This window comes from Panthera pardus, unplaced genomic scaffold (genome assembly GCF_024362965.1).
Source record: "Panthera pardus isolate Hobbes unplaced genomic scaffold, ASM2436296v1 HiC_scaffold_26, whole genome shotgun sequence".
In the NCBI taxonomy this organism is placed as follows: Eukaryota; Metazoa; Chordata; class Mammalia; order Carnivora; family Felidae; genus Panthera; species Panthera pardus.
In genome coordinates, this window is record NW_026526832.1 from 1081487 (window position 1) to 1094203 (window position 12717).

At 40.6% G+C, this 12717-nt stretch overlaps 1 long non-coding RNA gene across 1 annotated transcript in view; it reads right to left on the reverse strand.

The window, feature by feature from the left end:
* LOC109263919 (uncharacterized) overlaps nt 1–6975 on the reverse strand; it is a 39308-nt gene extending 32333 nt beyond the window's left edge. The window contains exon 1 of the long non-coding RNA XR_002078472.2: nt 4802–6975. This is a non-coding gene — a long non-coding RNA (uncharacterized LOC109263919). The remainder of the gene's footprint in view (nt 1–4801) is intronic.
* Nucleotides 6976–12717: the final 5742 nt, after the last annotated feature.

Sequence of the window (12717 nt, forward strand, 5' to 3'; positions counted from 1 at the left end):
AATTCCTCTAAACTTCCTTTAATGTGCTTTATTACTTTAATATATATGTTTAAAATAAGCTTCAAGAAATAACTGTAAAGAGGAAGGGATATCCGTATTCATTATTCAGCTCGCAAGAGGAAAACCTACATGGGGTCCATTTACTATTAAAAATTATCTTCGATGATTTGGTTGCTTAGAGCAAGAGCAAAAATTGAGTGTGGTACAAGAGTCTTCACTGCCCACTCCCCCACTTCATGTGTTGCCAGGTGTGTCTGAGGGAACTTCAGGATGGACACATGGCAGGAGGCCAAGGGGAGAGGGTCAGAGTCTGGCCAAATCACAGGTGGTAGCAGTGGGCCTGGGCATGGGCAAGAGTCCAAGGAGAGGGCAGCATCTGTACGTATCGGGCCATACCCGTAAGGGCTACCCATGGGGTAGTGTGTGTAAGTTGGTTCTCAGGGCCTAGCCAGAGTTTAGACACCATGAATGTACTCCAATCTCCAAGTAAAATTCTCATTCCAAAGGAATGACTAGGGGAGCACCTCTGTAATAGATAGATACCACGGAGCCACAGAAAGCTGGCATTTTCCTGTGGCTCTGGACCACAGGTAGTGAATTTGCAGGTCTTGAGCAATTCTTCCAAATAGGTACTTGTCCAGCAAGGGCCACTTACTGTCCAAGGTCCAAGATCACCCTAAAGGATAACAGATAGTGGCATTCACTAGTATGTTTTGCCCCCAGAATAAAGGTGAAGCACCACACAGACCCACAATCATGGCCTCACATACTCCCTGTGTTCCCTAAGTTTGTGTGGCCATGATTGTGTGTCTATATGGTACTTCACCTTTAGGGCTCAGAATGTGTGGTCAGCTGGTGTTCTTGGTTCCCAAGTTGGGAGGCCATCTTCACACTACTTACAGCTTGCCTCCGGGCAGTGAGGGCAGCGCCTGCTTCACCATCCCTCTCTGCCCACGCTGCTCCCATACCCAGTGTCTATAAGCCCATCAAAGAGAGACTATTCCTTGTCAGAGGCAGAGACTCAAGTCTGTACTAGTCCATAGACAAGGCCTTATAGTCAGTGGGGTTACGGACTTCATCTAGTATGCTTCTAGGGACTTAAAATTTCATTCCAATCCTCAAAGTGAATGAAAGCAAAGCTGACTTCCAGACAGAGTACAGGTAATTTGGACCCTGATTTATGAACTCCAGCATTAACAATAACACTTCAAAGATTCCAATAGCTCAGTGTTTCTCAACTGGGGAGCCCATTTTCCATTGTCACAACTTGGGGGAGTGGGGCCAGGTACTACGGTCATCTAATGGGTAGAGGTCGAGGATACTGCTACATATCCTATAATGCACAGAATAACTCCCCATAACAAAGAATTATCCAGCACACGATGTCAATACTGTGAATGTTGGAGAAACCCTACAAAATATCTGATTGATAGCATCAGCACACTATGCGGGACCAGAGAACGATCATACTTTTACTAACATTTCTGCATGCTACTGGCTCACATAGAGTTTCTGCCTGGACCATCCTGAGTTGTCTCTTTTACAATCACTTCCAAATAAACTCTAAATAATTCGAGGTTCAAATCTTGGAGTACCCTCTCCTCTCAAATGGGTGTATGTAGGTATTCTTTTAATTGTTGTGGCTTTTTAACTCCAAAAATAATGTTTTAAAATTATATGCTACCAGGGGCACCCAGATGGCTTTGTCGTTTCAGCATCTGACTTCGGCTCGGGTCATGATCTTGCAGTTCGTGGGTTTGTGCCCTGCATCAGGCTCTGTGGTGACAGCTCAGAGCCTGGAGCCTGCTTCAGATTCTGTGTTTCCCTCTCTCTGCCCTTCCCCAGCTCACATTCTGTCTGTCTGTCTGTCTCTCTCAGAAATAAATAAACATTTAAAAAAGTTAAAATTATATGCTACCAGCATATATATATATATGTATGTATATATTTTAATGTTTATTCATTTTTTGAGATGGAGAGAGACAGAGCATGAGCAGGGGAAGGGCAGAGAGAGAGGGAGACACAGAATCTGAAGCAGGCTCCAAGCTGTCAGCACAGAGCCTGATGTAGGTCTTGAACTCATGAACCGTGAGTTCACAGCCTGAGCCGAAATCGACCACTTAACTGACTGAGCCACGCAGGCATCCCTACTACCAGTATATTTTAATTTAGATATCTAAAGTTTTTCATCACAAGTATATTTGAAAGGTTGTAACTTTGGGGCACCTGGGTGGCTCAGTCAGTTAAGTGTCCTACTCTTGATTTGGGCTCAGGTCATGATCTCAGTTCAGTTCAAGAGATCTAGCCCCAGGTGGGGCTCTGTGCTGACAGTGCAGAGCCTACTTGGGACTCTCTGTCTTCCTCTCTCACTGCCCCGACTCCGCTCATGCTCTCCTCCTCCCCCACTCTCTAAACAAACAAACAAACATACATTAAAAAAAGGTTGTAACTTTCTGGGAATGCAAGCTGGTATAGCCACTCTGGAAAACAGTATGGAGGTTCCTCAAAAAACTAAAAATAGAACTACCCTACGACCCAGCAATTGCACTACTAGGCATTTATCCACAGGATACAGGTGTGCTGTTTCAAAGGGACACGTGCACCCCTATGTTTATAGCAGCACTATCAACAATAGCCAAAGTATGGAAAGAGCCCAAATGTCTGTCAATGGATGAATGGATAAAGATGTGGTATACATATACAATGGAGTATTACTCAGCAATCAAAAAGAATGACATCTTGCCATTTGCAACTACGTGGATGGAACTGGAGGGTATTATGCTAAGTGAAATTAGTCAGAAAAAGACAAAAATCATATGACTTCACTCATATGAGGACTTTAAGAGACAAAACAGATGAACATAAGGGAAGGGAAACAAAAATAATATAAAAACAGGGAGGGGGACAAAACAGAAGAGACTCATAAATATGGAGAACAAACTGAGGGTTACTGGACAGGTTGTGGGAGGGGGGATGGGTTAAATGGGTAAGAGGCACTAAGGAATCTACTCCTGAAATCATTGTTGCACTATATGCTAACTAATTTGGATGTAAATTTTTAAAAATAAAAAATAAAATAAAAAAATTTAAAAATTAAAAAAAGAAATGAATAAACAGATTAAAGGTGTAATTAAAAAGAAAAAAAGGTTGTAACTTTAAACATATTTTAATTAAAAAAATTTTTTTTAATGTTTATTTATTCTTGAGACAGAGACAGAGCATGAACAGGGGAGGGGCAGAGAGAGAGGGAGACATAGAATCTGAAACAGGCTCCAGGCTCTGAGCTGTCAGCACAGAGCCCAACGCAGGGCTCGAACCCACAAACTGTAAGATCATGACCTGAGCCGAAGTTGGACGCTCAACCGACTGAGCCACCCAGGTGCCCCCGACATATTTTAAATATTGGCATTTAAAATATAATAAACCATCATTCTTAAATATGTCCAATGGAATCTAAATACCAAAGAGTTAATACTCACCATCATTCATTTTAGAAAACACATGAACAAAAAGTACTAATAAATAAAAATTAAAATATATTAACAAATTCCTCTTTAAGAGTGCAAAAATTCATATTGTTCCTTTTTCTCTGTGAACTCCAATCTATTCCCTAACAGAATCTTATACTACTGAAATATATTTTATATTTTATTTTGAAAGTCTTTTATTCATCACTCTATCATGTACTCTGTTCTAAAATGTGTATATAAATTGAAATATATTAGAAAATGTTTATTATAAGTCTCTGAGAATCAGCCAAATTTCCTTTGGCTTGACTTACCAAGATAATAATAAGTACATGATTCATCTAAATCATAAATGCATTATAATCTTTCATAATTATCACTCAAAAAAGGAAAAATATATACTCGTGTGTGTGTGTGTGTGTGTGTGTGTGTGTGTGTGTGTGTAATGAAGTGGGTGGGTTTTTTCTTCCTTATTAGTTTATTTTTTAAGTTATTTATTTTTGAGAGAGAGAGAGCACGTACAAGCACACCCACCCACAATTGGGGGGGGGGGCGAGAGGGAAGGGGAGAGAGAGAGAATCCCAAGCAGGCTCCACACTGACTGTCAGCACAGAGCCTGATGCAGGGCTCAAACTCATGAACCATGATTTCGTGACTTGAGCTGAAGTTGGATGCTTAACCGACTGAGCCACCCAGGCACCCTTTCCCTTAATTAAAGTCCATGGAAGACTATTACATATTGCAAGAAAGAGACAGGATTCATTATTTATTCTAATCTGTTTTTCATTTTACAGGTATAAGCACTAAGGAAACTTGTTCATATAAATAGATATGAAAAGTTTTGTTAGAGCAATTTTACTAAGTGTTCTTAATTCCTTCTAAATGCCAAAAAAAAAAAAAAAAACAAAACACACAAAACACCCCACCACACAACAAAACCATATAGTGATTTATCATCCAAAAGTATGTGTAATGATCAATTTGCTAATAATGTCATTAAGTCATCCAGTTGTGTAGAAAACAAAGGATTAAAGAAGATTTAACTTGAAAGAGATTTGTTAGTTATTGGAATCATTCATTTTCTCAATACCTATACCAATATTTCAGTGTGTTCCCTTGTTTAGCACCCCAATGTGGGATTCAGCTGGGTGAGAGGTGTTCCTTTTCTAAATACACTTAAGAGAAGGGCCACTGTGAAAGGGACTTGGGGGAATGGGAACCCACTCTTTCATCTCAGGTCTATTATCAGGCAGATTCATTTTAGAAAATAGCTGATATGGAAGTTGGGGGATCTGGAAATTGATTCATTTAAAACTACCAATATCTAGACAGACCTTGGAAGTTTCATGTATCCTATTCCAGTTTGCAGAGTGCTGGTCTAGATTCTTGCTTCTCACTGTGGTGCATAGTCCGGATCAGCACCTCCCGGGAGCTTGTTAGAAATGCAGAATCCTGTTAAAATATGTGATTTAAAACGATCCTCTGGTGATTTGTATGCACATTAAAGTTTGAGAATCCACTGTTTCCCACAAAGGTGTCCACGGTCCTGAAGAATAACATTCTCTTCATATATATAATAGGGATCTTGCAGGCCTCTTGAACATGTAAGGTCATCACCACTGATTCAATCAACAATTGGCTAGCCCAGTAGTTTTCAACCCTGGTTGTCCATTAGAATCACCTTTTGCTTTGAAAACCTACCTGTGCCTTGTCCCAAGCACAGAGATTCTGACTTAATAAATCTACAGGTTTAGGCATCACTTGATTTAAAGTGCTCCAGCGGATTCTAAAGTGCAGCCAGGGCTGAAACCACAACACTATTCCTTTGAATTATCTATTCGAGAAAGGTTACCCATTACTCTGAATCCCAGCTGATGCATTTGCCAAAGGACTCCAGAAACACATCCTACTAGATCTAATCTACATACAAGCTAATCCATGACAGTTGGGTTGATGTCTGCAACCCAGCTGGAAGCCTGGAAGGAAGGTACCAATGTAGGAACCTTCACAAAGGAAAGCATGATCCCAGCAGGACACACTAGGTGATCACTCTGGCAGATCATCCCATGAACCCTCTGAGATGGTTTATAAAGGGTAACATCACTCAGACCACGTTTGGGGGCAAAGACCAGAACCCTGCTTCCCCGTGTCTGAGAATATCTCAACCTCATAGATACTCACCATGGCCTGGTTTGTATGCTCTTCCTCTGCTAGGCCTTTAATCACAGAATACAGTTAAGCCAAATTCTCTTTACATTTCTCCTTTGTGGATTGCCTTTTTCAGTTAAATGCGATTGTAAGAACATCAACTATTCAGGCTTCCTAGGGGAGCCTGAGGACTGAAAAGTTATCAAAGTATGGCAAAAACCCCAGCAAGTGTATAAGGTCTCTGTGAATTGTGAAGGCAACGCCATTGAGGACAGGGCCAAGTTCTTCCAGTTGCCCCACCACACCAGCAATCTCTGCCCTAGGGGCAGCTGTGTCCTCTCACAGAGTAGAGTTGGGTGACAAAAGATACAAGAATTCCTTCCTACTTCTACTCCAACATCCTTAGTTGCCCAGGGAATGGGGCAGGATCTTCCTTTGGCTGCCTGTGGAGGCAGTTTATAGTGGAAGGACCCTGAGGCCAAATCAGGTATCAGTGAGAAGTCAAGCCACAATCATTAAGCCAAAAAAAAATTTTTTTTAAGTGGGGGAAAATGAGAGGAAAAGGGAGGTCAGGGAGGCCCAGGTACCAAGCAAACAAAGCTGGAAGCAAAAGCAAGTAGGTGTACTAGTCGGACAGAGTTGGCATTCATCCGGGGGCAGATTTTGCCCTGAATTCAGGGCAAGTCTAAACTAGGACCAGTCTCAAAAGATGAGTATGTGCCTTCCTGAAGTGTTGGGGTGAGGTCTAAAGAGGTAAGTCCCCAAATGATAGCTTGTCTGTGGAAATGGCATTGGCTTTCAGATAAAAGTTGAGGATGGCTGGTGGTAAGTCTACATAATAGCAAAAACAATTTCAATCTGTCCCAATAAAGATACTGATGATTCAAGTGGACATGACTGTAGACAATAGCCAAGTGGTGGGACTAAGCAGCAATAGAAATGGTGAGAATAAATTCTTACAGGAGTCTCTTGATTAATGAGCTGTAGCCTTTGACAGCAGATACCCACATGAATGGCATCATTAAGAAATTCTGGAAAGCATCATCAGAATCACGAAAGCTTTACCAGAGGCCAAACTCATAGAAGAGCTAAAGACTGAGCATCCAATTATTTAGATTCCTCCTCTGCCCTACCCTCACATGGAGTGTGCCTCCTTGTTCCCAAACTTACCATACAAATGAATTAATTAATTTACTGATCAGTGCGGTTAAGCATCTTTTCACGTTTATGGACAATTTGCATTTCCTCGTTGGTGAATTACACTCTTTTTCCTAGTTTTCATTGGGCTGTTTGTCATTTTCTTATCAATTGGTACTAACCCTTTGTCATATGTGTTGAAAATGTTTTCTCCTATTGTTTGTCTTTGGATTTTACTTATAATTTTTTAATGTTTATTTATTTTTGAGAGAGAGAGAGAGACAGAGTGTGAGTGGGGGAGGAGCAGAGAGAGGGAGACACAGAATCTGAAGCAGGCTCCAGGCTCTGAGCTGTCAGCACAGAGCCCGACGCAGGGCTCGAACTCACAAACCGTGAGATCATGACCTGTGCCAAAGTTGGACACTCAACCGACTAAGGCACCCAGGCACCTCGGATTTTACTTATATAGTAATTTTTCATTTTAATGTAGTTAAGTTTATCAGTGTTTTCTTTTGTGGCTTCTGGATATTCTCTTTTTTAAAAAAATTTTCCCAAGGGTAAAAAATATTCTCTTAACCTTTTTCATTTGTCATACTGGCAAAAATTTTTTTTAAATATAATTTATTGTCAAGTTAGCTAACCCACAGTGTGTACAGTGTGCTCTTGGCTTCAGAAGCATGATTCATTTCTTACATACAACACCCAGTGCTCATCTCAACAAGTGTTCTCCTCAATGCCCATCCCCCATTTTCCCCTCTCCCTTGCCCCTCCCCCCAATCAACCTTTAGTTTGTTCTCTGTATCTAAGAGTCTCTTACGGTTTGCCTTCCTCTCTGTTTGAAACTATTGTTTTCCCCTTCCCTTCCCCCATGGTCTTCTGTTAAGTTTCTCAAATTCCAATATGAGTGGAAAACATATGATATCTTTCTCTGCCTGTCGTATTTCACTTATCATAACACCCTCCAGTTCCATCCACGTTGTTGCAAATGGCAAGATTTCATTCTTTCTCATTGCTGAGTAGTATTCCATCGTGTATATAAACCACATCTTTATCCATTCATCAGTTAACGGACATTGGGGCTCCTTCCATAATTTGGCTATTGTTGAAAGTGCTGCTATAAACATAGGGGTACATGTGCCCCGATGAATCAGCTCTCCTGTATCCTTTGGAGAAATTTCTAGTAGTGCTATTGCTGGGTCCCAGGGTAGTTTTATTTTCAATTTTTTGAGGAACCTCTACACTGTTTTCCAGAGTGGCTGCACCAGTTTGCATTCCTACCAACAGTGCAAGAGGGTTTCGTTTCTCTACATCCTCACCAACATCTGTTGTTTCCTGAGTTGTTAATTCTAACCACTCTGACAGGTGTAAAGTGGTATCTCAATATGGTTTTGATTTGTATTTCCTTGATGATGAGCGATGTTGAGCATCTTTTCATGTGTCTGTTGGCCATCTGGATGTCTTCTTTGGAAAAGTATCTATTCATGTCTTCTGCCCATTTCTTTATCGGATTGTTTGTTTTTCGGGTGTTGAGTTTGGTAAGTTTTTTTATAGATTTTTTTATGCTAACTCTTTATCTGATACATCATTTGCAGATATCTTCTCCCATTCCACCGGTTGCCTTTTAGTTTTGTTGATTGTTTCCTTTGCAGTGCAGAAGTTTTTTATCTTGACGAGGTCCCATACTGACAAAATTTTTTTTAAATGGTAACACTCAGCTCTGGCAAGAGAGTTGGGAAATGATATTGTCATACCCTCCTGGTAGGAATGTGAGTTGTGACAGCCATTTGGAAAGTAATCTGGCTGTAACTAATGATATGTAAAAATGCACTTTTCCTTTGTCTCAGCAATTCCATTTTGGGACATCTTTTCCACAAAAATAAAAACATTGGTTCACAAAAGTATATGTACAAATATGTTAGGTTCATCGGCATTGTGCAAAGGGCAAAAATGAGAAATAATTTGAATATCAACCAGTAAAGGTAACAGCTGAATGAACTGAATGGCAGTCATACTATACTACATTTCACTATTATTAGAAAAATGAATTTGCAGAACAATGTGAATGTACTTAATGCCACAAAACTGTACATTTAAAAATGGTTAAAATTATAAATATGTTTATTTTACTACAATAAAAAAAAAGAAAAAATAGAATGATTTATCTCCACAGTTTCTGGAAAAGTGGCCATGAAAATTTTTAAGAGAAAAATCCATGTTTCACATTACTTTCACATAAGTGACAGGATTGTTCTTCAGAATTTGGCTAATCTTCTGAGCGTTAAGCAGCTGGTGGCTGTTCCAAGAGGGTCTCATTCAGTTCCCCAGTGTGTGCATGTGTGCCTGTTAATAGAAAAAGGTATGAAAGGATACAAACTAAATTGTACCATTAATTATCTCAGGGAGTGTGAAGTATTTATTGTTTGACTTGTAACAAAGAGCGTGAATTTAGAGCTTAGACCTAGGCTCAAGTCCCAGCTTCACTAATGATTTGATATGTGACCTGGGTTACTTAAGTGCTAGCACCTTCATTTGTAGAACAGGAAGAGAAACAGTAACTTCTTCCTTAGTACTGTCATGAGGCATAGATATTAGAACAGTGACCACCACAATTAGATATAAATTATATATAATGTCATCATTATATAATTGTCTTTTTTAGTGTCTTCATTATACCCTATGAGTTCTTCATCCCTCACGACTTTAATTGGGATTGTCAAAGATGTGATTAAGAACTAGGAGAGAAAACGAGAAACAAAAGCAAATTCCAAGAAGCCTAAAAATGAGGGGATTCACGTTGTATTTGTTTCAGATCCCTCTACAGCTAGCTTGTGTCTGAGGCCATCTGAGATGTCTGAGCTTTGGCCCTATAGGACTGGAACAGTTACAGAGACATCTGGTCTAGATTTCTTTCTTCTTGGCCTGTCATCACATAGAAGGTACTCTTAAGATTCATAGCCTCACAGCTTTCTTCTCAATATCTCCACACCTCCTCTATTGCTCTTTGATATACCTAGTGTCATTTTCCTCTTTTCTCCTGCCCAAACACTCCTTACACTGCAAATGCTTTCTCTTAGTTATTGGAACTCTCTTCTTCACTGGGAAACTGATAAGACCTGGAGTTGTTATAGTTGCTATGTGAGTCACAAACATTAGTTTATCCAATCCCAACCTTGCCTCTTTCAAAGACTACTGCCACATTAATATTCTTCGAGAAATCTGGAGCCTTTAGCCAGTGATTAGGTTTTTTCTTGTGCTTTACAACATTTCACATTCAACAAATCTCATTAATATTAAATATGAAATAAACCAATAACTTCTCGGGTTTATTTTACCCTTAAGGGCACTAATGTATGGAATCAGAAATCCCTTCTCAGAGCAGGATGGCAAAGAACTTCCCTGTTAGTAAAGAGCCCTCAATTTTATTATAATGCTTGCAACTAAGATAAAGCTGTAGCTCTTTTCATTGATTTTACATGAGCCCCAAGATTTCCTATTTCCCTATTTCCTTCTGCCATCCCTTATCTTTTTTTTTTTTTTTTTAATGTTTATTTATTTTTGAGACAGAGAGAGACAGAGCATGAACAGGGGAGGGGCAGAGAGAGAGGGAGACACAGAATCTGAAACAGGCTCCAGGCTCTGAGCTGTCAGCACAGAGCCTGACGCGGGGCTCGAACTCATGGACCTCGAGATCATGACCTGAGCCGAAGTCGGACGCTTAACCGACTGAGCCACCCAGGCGCCCCTGCCATCCCTTATCTTTATTTATTCTTTTTTAATGTCTCCTTTCCTCTCTCCAGCTCTTCTCGTTCCCTCTCCTCAAACATTCCTAATCACCTTCTGTGGGTCAGATAGTAACAAAGCTTGAGCAAAACAGACCACCTTCCCAGTGTCATGGAGCTTACAAATTACAGCAAGAAGTGCTGTAATTTCAAATACCACTTAGTAGGAAACACAGGACCCTGTGAGAAATTAGTGTAGGGGAAGGCTTCATCCAGGAAGTAGTAGCTGAGCTGGGGAGGAAGGATGAGGAGGAGTTAGCCAGGCATCTCCTCCCATTTAGAGCCTGGGGTGGGCAGGGAGCAGGAATGTCATAGTACCAGTCCCTGGGTCTGCCTGCCAGAAGGGCTCATAAATATTTGTGGGAGTAAGGGACAATGTGAAAAATATAAAATCAATGAAAATGTCTCTGCCTTGTTTCAAAACTAATCAATTAATGAATGTAACTGTTACTAATTAAAAGAAATCCAAAGTAAAAAGCAGAAAGGAAGAGAAAGTGGCATAAGATGAGCAGCCAAATCACATTCAGGATATATAGGGATTGTAGTTTCTAACCTAACAGCAATTAGAAGCCACTTAAGGGTTATTTTTTACAGATGATGTTTATTTATTTTTTTTATTTTTCAGAGAGAGAGACACGTACAGCGTGAGCAGGGGAGGGGCAGAGAGTGAGGGAGACACAGAATTCGAAGCAGGCTCCAGGCTGTCAGCACAGAGTCCGACGCGGGGCTCGAACTCACGAACCATGAGATCATGACCTGAGCCGAAGTCAGCCGCTCGACTGAGCCACCCAGGTGGCTGATTTACAGCTGATGTTTAAAAAAAGTACCTATTATGTTCTAGATACTGAGCTGAAGACTTAACTTGCATGATTTTATTTAATCCTTGAAGCAATCCTATGATAGTACTATTAGTAAGCCAATTTTACAGACTGAGGACACTGAAATATAGCAGTTGTTTGCACTGCAATGTTACTAAGTGGCAGAGGCTTGACTCCAAAATTCCTCATTCTTAACCACTATATTACACATGCTATGAGCTACAAAGAAAAGTAGGTAAGCAAGTATGAACAGCTGATTCTAATCTCCTTGGCAGGAACAACCCCACTGTGGAGTTGGTAGCATAGGGGTATCAGGGTTTAATGAGCTAATCATTAAATTTAACTAATCCCCTTGTTCTGCCTCCATATTAATCAAATAACCTTCTAATTATATTCTGGCTTCCCATATAGATTTTTCTGCTGGGAGATAATACACTGACCAGCCTACACATGCAATTTGTTCCAGTGGGCAATTTTATTACTCATTGTGAGTTAATAAATTGGCATTCTGCTTAAAAATAAAAAAAGATGAAATACACTAAAACAAATTATGAAAGTCTTATACAGTTGCTTTTCAGTAGTTTAAAAATTAAAATAAAAATAACATGTTGTCTCTTTTGTGATTCAAACTTGCTGCCTGCTTTGAGTCACCATGGATGTGGTCAGGAAGTCTAGAGATGATGAGCCCTTTCTTAACCTTCTTTGTCAAAGCCTCTAGCATAGCCCAAGTGCTTCCATTGTTTCCCAGTGGCAAACTCCCACCTTTCCTCCCGCGCTGACAGGATTGTTCCTCAGAATTTAGCTAATTCTCTGAGAGTTAAGCAGCTGGAGGCTGCTCCAAGGGGTCTCATTCATCTCCCCAGGGTAACGTGCATCTAATCCTAGGAGCGGGCAGTTCCCCGAGTAACATCATTAGACCCCATGTTAATGCACTCGGGGCCACGGGGACAGCAGCCCTTGTCAGACCTGCACTGAGTCACAGCCCCTGAACCAGAGGAAGTTGACACTTGCCCTCCTTTCCACTTGTGGGCTCATTCCAAACGGGGACTCCATGAAATCCGTTTCTGACTCCCTACTCCTTGTTGGCTCAAGTTTTGTTCTTTTTTCTTCTCTCCCTAGAATTCCCTTCATGGGCAAAGCTGGAACAAACACAGGTGGATATTTTAAAGTGAAAGCTTCATGAAACGGACCTTATCAAGGTCCATTTCACCTTATCAAGAGATCTGGTTAATCACATACAAGGGCTAAAAAGGGCTTCTCCCCCAAGAAAAATATGAAAAGGACACTCTAAACATCGATTATTTTCCCCTCAAAGACATAGGAAAGTCCGCAAGTGCAAGGTCAGCCTTGTGAGAGGCCTCCTTTCTT